General features: G+C 41.1%; 1 protein-coding gene across 13 annotated transcripts in view; it reads left to right on the forward strand.

Annotated features, from left to right (window-relative positions):
• Positions 1 to 11,348: 11,348 nt before the first annotated feature.
• The window catches only part of ZNF644 (zinc finger protein 644), a 105,799-nt gene continuing 103,531 nt past the window's right edge, over positions 11,349 to 13,616 (forward strand). For 5 of the 13 annotated variants that reach the window (XR_007154455.1, XM_047869040.1, XM_047869039.1 and 2 more), the window contains exons 1-2: positions 11,351 to 11,622; positions 12,421 to 13,018. The gene's annotated coding sequence lies outside the window, so the exon portion shown is untranslated. Of the gene's footprint in view, positions 11,623 to 11,648; positions 11,924 to 12,046; positions 12,350 to 12,420; positions 13,019 to 13,616 lie in introns of those variants that run through there. The other 8 variants (XM_047869042.1, XM_047869045.1, XM_047869044.1 and 5 more) reach the window with 6 other exon arrangements.

The following is a 13,616-nucleotide window of genomic DNA, read 5'->3' on the forward strand; positions in this document are numbered from 1 at the left end:
GAAGGGATTCCTAACCCAATGTTCAATATGTCTAAATACACACTTGTATGCGTTTGACTATTATACATCTGATATCTCTCTTTTCAGAAGGCAAAGAAACTGATTTAATGTGTCACTTTCATTTTATGCAGAAGAGCCACATTATTTAATATGTAAAGATTTCTCAATAATCTGTTATCCAAACTGAGTGAGATACCAGGTTAGCATTCATCTTTAGTGGAAGGTCATTGTGAAAGTTTATTGAATTTTAAGGGAAGAAAATACCTGGACCTGTTGCTGACAGTGTACTACATGGCTGTGTATACTTGCTTTCACCGTTGGGTCTCTAGCTATAGATCCTAGGAATTCAATATTGGCCATATACTTCTCCCAGCTCACAATACTCACCCTAGAAAGAAGGAACATAATTGAGTCCAGTTTGAAAATGGGGTCATGTGATGGAGTCACCTTGATCATGGATGGTCAAGTGATCTGTAACTGGTGTGAGTCCCATGGTGACCTATATACTTAGGTAGTGTGTGGTCTCCTGAAGTCTGCAAGGGATCACAGTAGAGCCTGGGGGAGCACATTGCTTATTTAGGCATGGAAGCCTGAAAGCAGGGACCATATTTATTTAGACTATTGTATATTCACTGCCATTAGACGCCTCATACCTGAGTCAAAAGACTCAATATATATTTTCTGGGTGAACGGATGAATGAACGAAAAATGTCTTGATATGCCTGACAAAATGGTGGAACAGATGCCATAGAAATCTGAGTGCTCAAAAGATTTCTGAAGTTTCTGAAAGATGTGTTCAGAGAAGTGAGAGAACTGTTCCTTCACTTGTACTGCTGACTTGTGCTAGAGAAAATTACATAATTATACAGAAGTAGACATTCTTGTTCTCTAATATCAACGGAAACCCCGATGATGTCCAAATGTTAATGTCTGGGCTCACTCACTCTCTGCAGCAGCTGTTTCGGACTTGCTCCACTATCCTCCAGCCTTCTGCCTGCCTCCTTCAGGTCACTTAGTATGGAAAGTCTTGCTGCCAACTTTACAGAGAAATTGGATAACATCTAGCAAAAGAAATAATCTCATCTGCCTGACACCTCATGTAGAAATGTGTCAAATGGGGGTGTTATCTCTCCCTGTCCAAGTCTAATCTTAATACCCTTCTATTCCATTCCTTCAAGGAACTCACTCCTTCCATTATCTCTTAGAAAATTTTTAAAGTTTTTCATGGAATCTCTTTATTGAAACTCTTTTATTGAAGCAATAAACTGTACATCTTTAAAGTATACAATTTGGTAAGCCTCCGAAGCCATCGTTGCAATCAAGATAATGAAATGAACATATCCATCACCTCCAAACATATCCTTGTGTCCCTCTATAACCCCTTACCTCCACCCTTGTCTCTTTTTCCTCTTCCATGGCAGGCAAACACTGATCCGCTTTCTGTCACTACAGATTAGTTTGCATTTTCTAGAGTTGTGCCTAAAGAAAATCATACATTAAATATTCTTTTGGGTGGCTGGGTTTATGCACTCAACTACTGATGGACTTTTGGGGCTATTACAGATAAAGCTAGCATGAACATTCTTGTATAAGTCTTTGTGTGGATGTATGTTTCTTCTATCTTGGGTAAATACTCAGGGGTGAAAGGGATGAACCATATTAACTACATGGTGTGTATGTTTAATTTCTTAAAGAAACCACCAAGCTTTTTCCCAAGGTTGTTGTATGATTTTACGTTTCCACAAGCAGTGTAGTAGAATTCTAGTTGCTATGTATCCTGGGCCACACTTGGCATGGTCAGTCTTGTCAATTTTATCCATCTTCCAGGTATGTTGTGGTATCTCTTTTGTGGTTTTACTTTGTATTTCACTAATGACTAATGAAAATTTTTCCTGGGCTTATTTGGTGTCAGTATATCTTTTGTTGGCAAAGTAACTGTTAACTCTTTTGTCTACTTTTTATCAGGTTGTTTGTTTACTTATTGAGTTTTGAGAATTCTTTATATGTTATGAATGTAAGTCCTTTAACAATTAGGAAGTTTGCAAAAAATTTCTGCCCATCTGTGGGTTGTCTTTTCATTCTCTTAACAGTCTCTCAAAGAACAAAAATTCTTAATTTTGATGAAGTTCATTTTATCATTTTTTTCTTTTATGAGTAGTGTGTTTGGTGTCATTATTTCAGAAATCCTTGCCTAACTTGAGTTCACAAAGGTTTTTTTCTTCCTAGAAGTTTTCCAATTTAGGTTTTACATGAGGTCTATGATTTGTTTTGAGTTAATTTTTATATATGGATTCAAAGTTTGCATATGGATATTCATTTTTTCCAGTATCATTTGTTGAAAAGATGATTCTTAACTGAATTACCTTTTCTCCTTTGCTGAAAATTAATTGACCATGTATTTGTGGGTCTATATCTGGGCCCTCTATTCTCTTCCATTTATCTATTTGTCTATCACAATGCCACACTGCCACACTATCGCGATTAGTATTTTCCATGCTGGTTACATCATAGACCACTTGCCAGCCTATGAATTGGCCAGTCACTGCAGCCAAGTGTTAGAGGGAGCAGGCTCACAAAGTACAAAGGAGAGTTGCTGAGAACTATCCATGTGGGCTGAGGGCAGGACAGTTTCCTTTAACATGTGCTATGGTTATATGGGCACCACGTTCTATCCTGATAGAAATAATAAAATATTTTTTTTTTACATAGTAGACCTTTCTAATCTTATAATTGCCTTTAGGGTAAAATCCAAGGTTCTTGACCTTTGAGATCCAACGTCTGCTTTCCCTTTCAGTTTCAATTCTTAGCATTCCCCACTCTCCAGTTGTGTGCTATATTCTAGCCGTGTGAATTACGTGCCATTCCCCAAACATACCACCCTCTCTTGCTCTTCTTAGGTATTTTTCATATGCTCCTTCTACATAGAAAATTTCCCTCCAGCTCTTTTCCGCAAGCTAGCTTTTAGAAGTCTTGTAAATCTTAGCTTAGCTATAACATCAGCTCAGTTCAGCAAATGTTTGTTAAACAACTACTATAAGTTAAAAACTGCACTATGAGTAAGAGATACAATATGGATATCTAACACCCTCATGTAGCATAGAGTCTACAGGAGGAAAAGGACATAAACAAGTATTTATCTTGTGAGTCTTAGTAAGTAAAATCCATATCTACGATGATGTAGAAAATAACATCTAATAAAATCATGTTCCCTGATAATGCAAAACCAGTGTAATACATCTGGCCATTAATCCTGTCCTCTGCCCAGTTTCCATTTTCAAATAAGTTAGACTAACATTCTTAAATTGGGATGGAGAGAGACAAGGTGAAGTGGAAGAAGTGGGATTCTGTATTCCCAATATTCTCTCAACCCAATCTTCCTGGATTAAGCAAGTGAAATGGGTGCCGAGTAACTGAAAGTAACTGAAAGATTCCTAGAATCAGTGCTGTGATTTTGGAATTCCTGGCTAGTTCCAGGACCTAGAATCACTCCTACTATATTTAAGCTGGAGAGGTTAAGTACCAGCAGATTGCTCCAAACTCTAGCTGAGCCGAGGATGAATTTTAATCACACAGCCAGACCTCTGGAACTCTAGACAGCAAATTATACAGGCTCACTCCAGTTGTTTCATTAATCTCATAATTATATGAACTTGTAATTTATGAAATCGTATTTGGGGGCTCTATTTGTTCAGTCGTGGTGGGGGTTACTGTGTGTAGAAGACAAGTATAACAAAGGGAAAACAAAGAGGTATGTGGGTGTGAAGTAAGGGAGTGGGGCAAAGCCTCTCTGAGACAGGGATACTCAACTGCAACTTGAAGGATGAATAGGAGTTAGACCAGGTGAAGGAGTAGAAAGATGGTTCCAGGCAAGGAGAGCCTTCTCTGATCCCCCAGACTAGCTTAGGTCCTCCTCCTTCGTGTTTCCAAGGCCCTACTGTGTGCTTACTCCTGTCTTACATTTATCACACACACCCCAATGGTCTTTTTCTTGGTTCATCTCCCTCCATTAGACTGTTAGCTCCTTGAGGGCAGAGACTGAGTATTTAGGACCAAGTAGCCTATCAATTCCCTTTGTGTGAAGTGGAAACACCAAGAAAGACTCTCTGGCAGAGAGGTTAAAAAGGTGATGCTCTAGAGGTGCCTGGGTGGCTCAGTCAGTTAAGCATCTGATTCTTGAGATTGGTTCAGGTAATGATCTCATGGTTTACGGTTCAAACCCTGGGTCTGGCTCTACACTGACAGAATGGAGTTTACTTGGAATTCTCTCTCTCTGTGTGTCTCTGTCTCTGTCTCTCTCTCTCTCTCTCTCTCTCCCCCTCCCTCCCTCTCTTTGCCCTTCCTCCATTTTCACTTTCTCTCTCTCAAAAAATAAATAAATAAATAAATAAATAAATAAATAAATACTTAAAAAAAATAGGTGATGCTTTGTGCAGAAGAATTATAAATGTGTAGTGCAGACCCACAGGTGTGAGGATTGCTCCACAAGGAAAGGCACTTTTGTAGGAGGAAAGCAGCATCCTTTCCTGAAGAAAAATTCAGCCCTGCACTATGGGCACGATTTGGCGAGTGGAAAACAGGCTGGATTTTAGCCTCCACTTCCTGCTTGGCTGAGTATCTTTGTGTAGTGCACAAACTCCACAGCTGTACGTAGTGAGCATGTGGATTTTTCACTACAGTCTCTGCAGTGACTAGTAAAAGGCCTGACATGTGGTAGGTATTTAAAAAAAAAAATAGTCCATGGAAATGGAAGCTTAGACTAGGGGTCCCAGCGCTGCCTTAGCACCATGTGTATTCCAGATTGACAGGTAGGCTATGGAGGTGCCTGGCAAAAAAATGGTGGTGCTGTGTGGAAGGCAGTCACTTCCAGCAGAAGGCTCACTATAACCACTGAAGATAGCTCGTCATATCAGGGGAGTGATGGGTAGTTGGTAGGACCTGTTCTTAAGCATCCCTTAAGGAACTTTGCCGGCAGTTTTATCTGTCCTGCAGCAGAAAGTGGTAACAAAACCCATGAAGGTTACTTCTGGGTTACTTTAGTAGCAAAGAAAGTGCTTGTGTATGAACTATCCTTCAATATTCTGTATCTTTTGGGAACATAGCCCAATTATAACTGATCAAATGAATTGAGAAGACAAAAGCTTGACATAGGTTTTAAACTTAGTAAGTAATGATATACTAGGGCAACTGAGTTTATGAAAGTCACCTTACCAAAACAGAATTTGAGGAGTTTCTAAAAATGTCAGTTATTCTAAGGCATTGCCAGTTGAAAGGTATGCCATTATTTTATGAACCCCTAAAAAAGAAAAAAATGCCACTTACAATCTAAGATTTGTAAAACATTTTGATTTCAGAGCTGTTACAATATTTAAAAGAAAGTGCTATGGAACTGATGGAATATGGATTACAAAATACTTCATCTTTTAAACTTTTTTTTATTTTTTATTAAAAAAATTTTTGATGTTATATTTTTTTTTTTTTTTGAGAGAGAGAGAGTGTGTGTGTCTGTGTGTGCACGTGAGCAACGGAGGGTAGGGAGAGGGAGACACAGAATCTGAAGCAGGCTCCAGACTCTGAGCTGTCAGCACAGAGCCCGAATGGGGGCTTGGATTCATAAACCATGAGATTGTGACCTGAGCCGAAGTCGGACGCTCAACTGACTGAGCCACCCAGTTGCCCCTCCATCTTTTTTTTTTTTTTTTAAGATTTTATTTTTAAGTAGTCTCTATATCCAACATGGGCCTCAAACTTACAACCCCAAGATCAAAAGTTGTATGCTCCACTGACTGAACCAGCCAGGTGCCCGTCCATCTTTGTTTTGTTTTGTTTTAAGATATTGTTATATATCTTTAAGGAAAATAAGTGATTTTCTTGGTGAGAACAGACTAACAGTTCAAGTTCCCTTGACAGGTACATCTTCATGGCAGAGTGCAGTTTGCTATCAAAGTTTCATAACACCATCTGTTAAGATCATTTTCATATCATTCCATGCTCACTGAGCAAGTAATTTGGTGTTCCTGGCACCCTTCTCTACAGGGGAGGGAATGTGTTGATCAATCTGTCTGAGAATTCTATTATGGTTGGCAGTCAAAACTTTTACTGTAAATTAATATATTAACAGGTGATTTATGCACTTGTCTCATATATTTCATGGACCTGAGCTTGATCAATTATGGTCTAATTGATTCCCAACCTGCAAAGCTAAGAGCCAAACCCTAGAGGAAAATGACTCCATGGCATTATCGTTATCACATGAGGCACTAGTTGAACAATAAGCTGACCTCTTTCTTTGTCAACTTTAAAATGCAAGCAGCACTTTGAGCATGTGACTTTTGATCTGTTTGACCATAAGGCATTTTTGAGAGTCGAGAGTGTTCTGTTTACTGTCATATCTTCCAAGGAGCCCAGTACATACCTGGAACATTGTAGGCACCATGTGAATATTAGAAAAGAGAATGGCTCTATATTTTCAATACACCATTCAGGTCCTAGTAGAAAAGGATTAAATTCATTAGCTACCTGGAGACCAAAACCATTCTTCTATGTTGAAGTGAGGTATGTCAATCAGGAATGCATCTGACAGTTTGCAAGAAAAAATTTAATGTTCTGGAATAAAAAGAGAAATGGATAGGAAAAATGAAGATGACATTATTGTGTCATATTTTTAACCTGTATTTTAATTTCAGACTAAATTTTTCCTAAATCTATTTTTTAAAGATAGATTAAAGATATTTTAAAGATAGATAGGTACTGGAGGCACCTGGGTGGCTCAGTCAGTTAAGCGTCCAACTTCGGTTCGTGAGTTTGAGCCCTGTGTCAGGCTCTGTGCTGACAGCTCAGAGCCTGGAGCCTGCTTCCAATTCTTTGTCTCCCTCTCTCGCTGCCCCTCCCCCACTCGCACTCTGTCTCTCTTTCAAAAATAAGTAAAACATTAAAAAAAAATTTTAAAGGTTGTAACTACTGGGGTGCCTGGGTGGCCCAGTTAGTTAAGCGTCTGACTTTAGCTCAGGTCATGATCTCACAGTTCCTGAGTTAGAGCCCTGCATCAGGCTCTCTGCTCAGAGCCTGCTTCCGCTCCTCTGTCTCCCTCTCTCTCTGCTCCTTCCCCCCCACCTGTCAAAAATAAATAATATTTTAAAAATTAAATAAAGGTTGTAACTACTGTTCTTTTCCTTCTTCAATATACTTATAAAATTTAAGTAATATACGATAGAGATTTTAAGGTTTATTTTGAAGATATGTAATTTCATTTACAAATTGAGCTAGAGATATCAGAGTCAAAGTTCTAATTATTAGAATATAGTAAAAAGGAACAGATTTATACAGTTATATCTCCTAATTATTGATTACTAAAGAAATCAACACGTGTAATGCACTATATTGGCTTACTATTTTATGTTCATTTTCTATAGTAAAGCACATGGGATGGCTGAAATTGCAGATGCCCTTTTTCCTTGGATGGATCTCAACCAAATATCCCAGAACATCTGGAATCTTTCACTGTGGAAAAAATAAACAATAAAGGCATTTCTCAAATTTAATGTGTGTGGAAATTTGATGAAGTCCTACTGAGGGCTTTCTTCTAACCAGGAGAAGGCTGGCTGGTCTGTTGCCAAGAATCCTTGAACAGTGGCATTTACCTATAGCCTCAGATTAGTCCATCAGCCTTAGGAGTCCAGTGGCTCAGTTGCGATTTCCCCTTCTTTCCTTTTCGTTTGTTACTGAACCCACTGCCGTGGCTGAGTCACTCCACTGACCTTGCTCTTACCAAGGTCACCAATGATCTTGTATACCCAGTGGACACCACTTATCTTTCATAACCTCTTTGCTACATCTTTGCAGGATGTGCAGAGCCTCTGCTTTGTGTTCGCCAGTCCCATTTCCTTTTCCTCCAGGGCACACTGCCTAACTACATTTCCTAGGCTCCGCCTGCAGTTAAGTGGGACCATGTGATTAAATTGCTGACTAGTGGAAAGTGAGAAGTGATTTGTGCCACTTCTGGGCTTGGCCACTTCAACTTACTGCACTCATGATTCTCCATGTGTACTCTCTGTCTCTTTGCAGAGGATCTAGTAGGAGACTCTAAGACCTTCGCCGATGGCAAAGCCAAATGGTGGAAGGAACTTAGGTGCCAGAATAACTGCTTTGAGGCCTCCCCTCTCCTTCCCACTCACTGCAGTGGAGTGTGACCTGAATAATAATGAAACTTTACTGTGTGAAGCCATTGAGGTTATTTGTAATGGTGGTAAGCCGTTACCAATATTTCCTTGGCTTTGGTGATGTTACACTTGTGCCTGAATCTCCTTTTATGCCTCTGTCCCTCCATTTCTTTTTTTTTTTTTCCTTTGAGAGAGGTGGGGTAGGGGCAGAAAGAGAGGGAGAGAAAGAATCTTAAGCAGGCTCCGTGCTGTCTCCACAGAGCCCCACACAGGGCTCTATCTCATGAGCCATGAGATCATGACCCGAGCTGAAATCTAGAGTTGGACACTTAACCATCTGAGCCACCCAGGCACCCCTCTCCCTCCATTTCTTGTTTCTTGGACTTCTCTACTTATTCCTTAAATATTTTTTATTTAAGTTTCCACGGTTCACTGTTTTTTTTCTCTACATGTGTTCTGTGAACAAGCTTATATACTTTCATGGTCTACTTCTAATATGTTGATGGGATAGAGTAGTAAATGTGTTTCTCAATATTAGATGTAATTTTTACTAAATGTTAAAAAATACATGTATACTGTCTGTCTATTGTACCATGTTTTACAAGGTTTTGTTATAACTATGATTTTGAAATCTTTGTTATCTCTTCCCTCAACTTCCCCCTCCCTGGTAAGTTGAGAGTTGATTATATTTTTTGTCTAGTTCTTTTATTGGACCGTAAAAACTCCTCCTGCATTCAACTACTGTTTATTAAATATGTATGACAAATGGTATTCTTCTTTTCGCTGCAGTGCCCGTACGGTGCTTTTCATGGAGTAAGCAATTGGTGAATGTTGGTTGAGCACAATTATTTATTTCATGCTTGCTCTGTATAAGGCTCTGTGCTGATGTTAATGTGAGACAAAATTAAATATAAGACTTGATTTCTATTGACTTCATCTTTCTCTATGCCAAACATCCTTCTACCTCCACTCCAATTGACAAACATTCTAATATTTGCAGTTCTACAAATAAGACTGCCTTATAGTCTCGGTACTCAGAGGGGAGTCCAGAACTAGTGAGGCCCTAATATAAATCCAAAACTTGACTTTATTACTATGATAGTAGATTAATCAAGGTTTTTACTTTTTCTTTTTGCCTGGAATTTGGAAGTACTAGAATGTGGAGAACTACCTGCTTTTATCCAACATCAAACTGCATTTTCTTCGCACCTGTATCATTTGAGACTACAGCTTACTTCGGATCTTTTCTTGGGTAATTCCATTCACTGGAATAACTTTCCTCTTTCTCTCTTTCTTTTAAAAGATTCTTAGTCAGATGCACTTATCAGAGCATTATTTTATTACAGTGAGTAGAGGTGCTTTGTGAATTTTCTCCCAGGGTCAAACTGTTTACAACATCTTGATGTTTATTCTCAACTGCCATTTCCTTTCAATGTCTTTAACTATTTTGGCACTGTACTACATACCTCATCCTTGGATTTTTCCAGTTGCTTACATATTTGTGTTCTTTTTGCATTACCTTATTCAAGCTTTCCAACCTTATCAAGCTTTTTGACATCTATTTTGTAAATAATTTCATCAACTAGTACTACTTTTACTATTATAATTACCACTATTACTTGTACTACCATATCTATAGCATTACAATTTAGTTGCTGGATTCTAGTATCCACAAACAGCATCATTAGTGAGACAAGTTCCTGATCATGGTTGACTTCTAAGTGGTTCTGTTTGCTTGTGGCAAGATCCGCCTGCCCATCAGTTAATTGATAGTGTATGTTCACAACGGAAGCAACAGAGTTTGTTGGCTTTTTTTGTTTTTGTTTTTGTTTTTTTTGTTTTTATGGTAACTGCTTCTGTACGGATACAATGTCATGAAAATTTTCATAGTACATAGGATTTTTATTAATTGTAAGTCTAATAGTAAATGGAGACTGTCTGATTTTAATGATCCCGCAGATGAAATGACCCAGAGGGCACCCCTCTCAATTGGCTGAAAAACCATTTTCATTTATATAGTATTATCTACCCATTTGTGTAAATAAAGAAGGAAAATTCACATTTTAAAGAGTCTAAAGAGCTTCGTGACTTTGAGAAAATTACCTAGCCTCCCTTTGCCTCATTAGGTTGTAATGAAATTAAATGAGTTGGAGCAATGTTTGGTACCTAGTAAGCACTCAAAAGTGTTAGCCATTTTTATTATTAATTAATGCAGCAAGTGTAAATATCTGTTCTTGGGGATCTATGTCTGCTGCTGCTGATAGTCATGATCATACAGGAAAGAGAATGTCCCTCATTCTTGTCAAATAAGCACAAATATGGTGTATTTCTCTGAATGCCAATAACATCTTGAGGGTTTGGAGAAGCACAGTGTATGATGGTTGCTAAGCTAATGAAAGGTTTGTTGTTGTTGTTGTTGTTGTTTAAAGAAGAAAACAGATTCAGAAAAGATGAAAAATTTATTAAGACAGGACTAGTAGATTCCTTGGGAACTTTTGGTTCATGTCAAACATGTTAGCAACTTCTTGTTTGCTCAGTTCGAAAGCAAGAGAATAGCCCCAAGTCAGTGTTTCTCAAAGTGTAGTGTGTGAAACTCTGTCCTCAGACTCTTGGGGTGGATGCTTGTTAAAAAGGATGATTTCCAGAACTCTTTTGGGACCTACTGATTCTTTGAAGGGTTAACCAGTATCTCAAGTGCTTCTTATATAACCTTAATTTGGAGACTTCTGGCATAATGAGTAACACAGGGACAAAGTATCCTCCCTGCACTTGAGATTTGAAAGAATCAAATTGGGCCAAACCCAGGGCACCTTTTAGGGCAGCCTGCTCCTCTAATCGAGTTGCCACATTTGATGCTTCGCCTGGCCATCAAGCATCTCCCAACAATTGGCTCCCTTAAGATCCAGACCTTCCTCTGCCATTACAGTTGTGACTGGCAATCTTGAGTTCCTTTGCTCTTTTCGTCAACAGTAGGACAAGAAAAGGAATTTTGGCACTCTAGTGATTATGGAAATCAAATACGGGCCTGTTCCACCTTAAAGGGCCTAGGCTTGCCTAAGTGCTTGGGTCTTGCAGAGTTTGGGCACCACCATATTTGGAGCGTGCCTACTTTGGGGCGGGAACCTCCTTGTGAGTGATTAGGTCAGCGCTGGGGGAGGTGACCTTGTTTGGTTTCTGGCACCCGAGAACAGTGGTGCACTGTTTCTGCTGCCCCCGTTTGCCTAATTGGCCCAGGCGCTCCACCAGAGCAAAGCCGCCCTAGAACTCCTCGCTGGCCGCCCCCGCGGCTCGCAGCTCGGTAGAGGCGGGAAAGCAGCGCGCCTGCGCCGTGGGAACCGGGGCCGGAGGCGAAAAGCGGGGAGCGGAGGGGGGCCGTTGGAGCCGAGTAGCGTACAGAGCGGCGTGTGACGCGGGGACGCCGCGCGCTCCCAACGTCGCCCCGGTTTGACGCACACGGCACCAAACTGTGAGTTTCAGGGGTTATTTGGTCGGATTCTCCGGGACTCGAGTGGGTTTCGGGCCTCTGGGCTGTGGCGGCGGCGGGATTGAGGGTGGCGGAAGAACTTGGGGGACCCGACCTTCGGCGCTCGGGCCCGGGGAGCTACGCCCTAGGCTGGGTCCCAGCCATCCAAAAGGACGCGTTTTGCCGCACAGGCTAAGATGGCGGCGGCGGCCGAGGAGGCGGAGTTGGTGCTACACAAGGAGCCCGGGCCCCGGGTTCGGGGAGGCGGCGGCCGCGGCGGCCGCGGGGGGCGGCGGAGCCTGAGGTGAGCGGCGGCCGCCGCCGCGGGGCGGGACTCGGCGGAGAGTGGGTGGGTGGGTGGGGGGGAACCTTTCCGCGGCGGCGTCGGAGGATCCGGTAGCGGACACAAAGGGGCTGAGCTGGGCACTAGACTTGGGGGTTTTGTTTAGTCACATGAAGCCGAGCAGCCAGTGAGCAGTAGGGGGAAGGGGCCGAGATCCGGCGGCTTGGGGAGCCTGGCGGTCGCCATTGCAACGCACTGAGTAACGGGGCGGTCCGAGAGCAGTCACCAACCCCTCTCCGGGGCTGCTCGGTTTGGGCCAGAAGCGCCAGCTCTGGCATTAACTGCACACACCCCTCCCCTTACGTGGGACCGGGACCGCATAGACCTCCCCTCCCCCTGTTCTGCAAGATCTTATGCCGCTAGGTGCCTGGGAAGTAACAGCAAGAGGTAAATCGCCCAAAGTGTTTGGGTTGCCAGGGGCTTGGTGGGTGTCCAGCTAAAGCTTTTTGCTTCTCCAGGTCTGATTCCCTGGCCTTTGTGTCCCTGGGAGCTTAATCTCTGCCAGAGGAAAGCAGGTGTGCTCCACTTCTCCCGTGAACCTGAAGATGAGTTGTCCCAGACCCTTCTCAGTGATTGGAAACTTAGGTGGTGGAGCTAAAGGTTTCTTGTTACGAGACTTCCACAGACGACTCTCGTGTTGGGATCCATCCATGGTTTAGCAGCATTAGTGGAAAACTTTCCTTGAACTGCCTAAGTAATATTGACATAAATTTAGTTGTTATAAAACTTTCATGTCTAGACTTCAAATTTTGTGTGGTCATTGAGAAGTACTCCACAAGGGGGTAAACACAATGGGGGCCTAAATGATGGTCCTGTTTTGTATACAAGTCAATAATTACAACAGGAATACCAAAACACCATCATCTCTTCTGGCCAGTTCTGACTAATGCCAGGCTTGTTGCATCTGGATGATAGATTAGATTTGCCTTAATAGTATATTGCCTCTCTGCAGTAGTTTAGTTACATTTCTTTGGTCCAAGAAGAAGGAAAGCATTTCAAAAAATAGACAACTCAAGTTACTCAAAGGAAACCTGCTGTTTGCCTTCAGTGTCATGTGTAAGTATCCAGGGAAGTTGATGGCAGTAATACTGCTTTGGTAGCTTTGGTGAGAAAAAATTGGTTTTTATGAGGAAGTTAGAATTTCGACATTTTAATAGGTGAAACATGAAGGCTTGACCACTGTTGATGCAGTGATATGTATATCCCTGTTAAAACCTCTGTAGTGTGGATTTTAGAATTGTAAAGTGACACTGCACTTATGGCTACCTCATACTTTGTATATTGGTATTAACTAATGTTTGAAGTACAGAATTTGGAAACAACTAATGTTTTGGCCAGGTCACGTTAACAAGAGTAAGTTATGTGATTGCAGGGTTAAAGCACATTTGGATTGTTAACTTTAGATCTCTGTTCAAATTAAAATTTGAATTTTTTAATATGACTTAAAACTTTCATTTTCCTTGCTTCTTTGAGATACAGATTTTCCCCCTTTAACTTTTCATCTTTTAATAGAGAACACTCTTACTGTATTAACGAATAGGAGATACATCAACATTGGCAAAATGTGTTACTGAATCATGTGGTTTTGGAGTGGAAGGAATCTCAGGGAACACCTAGTTTTACCCACTGTTTTATAATATATTAATGACCAAGT

The sequence above is a fragment of the Prionailurus viverrinus genome, chromosome C1, assembly GCF_022837055.1.
Source record: "Prionailurus viverrinus isolate Anna chromosome C1, UM_Priviv_1.0, whole genome shotgun sequence".
Classification (NCBI taxonomy): domain Eukaryota; kingdom Metazoa; phylum Chordata; class Mammalia; order Carnivora; family Felidae; genus Prionailurus; species Prionailurus viverrinus.